Raw genomic sequence first — 2,268 nt, 5'->3', positions numbered from 1 at the left:
GAATTAATTATGATTTTTACAAGTTATATCATGGATTAATTTTGTCTGATGAGAAATCGTTTCTCAGAATAATTTTGAATGTTGATCTGGGTTCTACAAGTGTTGTAGATCGTCTGGGTATTTTTTTCATAATTTTAGGATGTATAGATTTTTTATTGTGAATTTTTGAAGTTGTTGCAATTAAATTCGTAATTAAATAAACATATATATATATATATATATTATTTGTTAGTATGTATATATATATAGATCTGTACTGTTGTCTGCTGCTGTCTTGTCTGTGTGGAATGTACGGCTGTCAGGTCAGGCACGGCGTTCGAGGAGGTAAGCTGTCGGCGGCTGCAAATAAAAAAAAAAAAAGGGGTGTAACGCATTTCGGGAATGCGTTACACACCTGTGGCGCATTCACGGAATGCGTTACACCCTTGTAACGCATCACCGGAAGGCGTGACTAGGCTTGTAACGCGTTCCTGTAATGCATTACAGCCCGTCTGTTGATTTTAAAATTGATTTTCTGGGAGTTTCGTAACTCTGTTTTGGGCGTGCAATATACCGTTGGATTCATTTTTCCGAGACGGATCTAATGGAGTGATCAATTTTAGTTTATATAAAAGTTTTGAACTGTTTATATTCCATGAAGTGTTTTAAAGCTGTTTTTGATCGTTTGAATTGATTTTAAATGCTTCATGTGATACATAGAGATGTATATTGCTTAGAACAATATGCTAGATGATGTAACATGCCTACCTTGATGTTTATTCATGTTGATATATGTGATATATGCTTAGTTTATCATGCGATGATAGATTTAGGTGAACTTAAATAAATATAAGGCGTTTGTTAGACAACCTAGTATAGTGAAATTGTTTCATAACCTTAATAATAATATTATGAATACAATCATGAGATTCTTGTGTTTATGAAACACGTAATTGAATATGAATTTTCGATATGAGAGAAAGGATGATTCTGTCAACAACAGATTTCTATCTGTAAGAAAGGGTTATTAAGTGACGCCTCTTGACAATGCTCCACCCGATCTGGGAATCATCTGATTATTGATTATTGATTTGAAATATTTAATTTAATAGGAAGAATCTCTTTATAATATGATTATGATTTTAACGTAATATAATCCCTCTAAAATTAAATAATATCAAGTAGTAATTGGCCAATGACACAACGGGCTTGTGTCGGTCATAGCCTTCCAACATGGTAGAAAGTAGTTCTTATTTTTGAATCATTGTCGTTTCGTGCCACAGACGAGGGCTTTGATTTCGAAATAAGAAATACTTGTCTATTACATAGAGATGTGTACATTGAATAAGAATCTAAAGGTCGTTACGTGCCACAGCCGTGGGCCTTTGGGGACTGATTCAATTGTACGGAATGTTGGGTTAGACTTGACTTAGAATATTGAGTTTGTCGTGCCACAGCCGTGACTCAATTATTCAAGAGGCTAAAGTTTGATTAGGGAATAACATTAGATGTATGACAAGAGTTGTCTGCCTATTGAACATTACATGGCGTTTCGTGCCACAGCCGGGGTTGTGTAATGGAATGTAGGATCCCTATTCCCACTAGCATTATGAATGCTTAATTTTTCATGTAGGGGGTTGAATAAATTAGGAAAACTAGTGGGAGCCACTTATGAATAAAGACCCGATTCATATAGTGTGTTGAAATGAAATAGAATATTTTCTAAGTGTTGTTATGTATTTATCATTTACAGATTTACTTTGTACGTTATGTCTTCTGCACTATCACTCAGGAGCATACTAGATGCTCACAAATTGACTAGTCCTAATTATGCTGACTGACTTTGAAACTTGAGAATTGTTCTCAGGATTGAGAAGCTGGAATACGTGATTGACTCACCTAAGCCTACTGAACCTGCTAGTGATGCACATATTGATGAACATGTTGTGTATCGTAAGTGGATAGATGATGCAAATGTTGCTCAATAAATCATGCTAGCTTTCATGAACATTGAGCTATAGAAGCAACATGAACATATGGATGCTCACACTATCCTCATGCATCTACAATAGTTGTATGATGTGGCGGGGAGGATAGCTCGATATGAGATATCGAAGGAGCTGTTCGGGTGTAGGATGTCTGAGGGATCATCTGTGAATGACCATGTACTTAAGATGATCAATTTGATTGAACGTCTTGGACAACTTGGATTTGTCATGGATGGGGAGCTGAGCCAAGACCTGGTCTTGCAATCGCTTCCGAGTTCGTTCTCGCAGTTTGTTGTGAACT

This window comes from Apium graveolens, chromosome 1 (assembly GCF_009905375.1).
Source record: "Apium graveolens cultivar Ventura chromosome 1, ASM990537v1, whole genome shotgun sequence".
In the NCBI taxonomy this organism is placed as follows: domain Eukaryota; kingdom Viridiplantae; phylum Streptophyta; class Magnoliopsida; order Apiales; family Apiaceae; genus Apium; species Apium graveolens.
Note: the sequence above shows the minus strand (reverse complement) of the source record.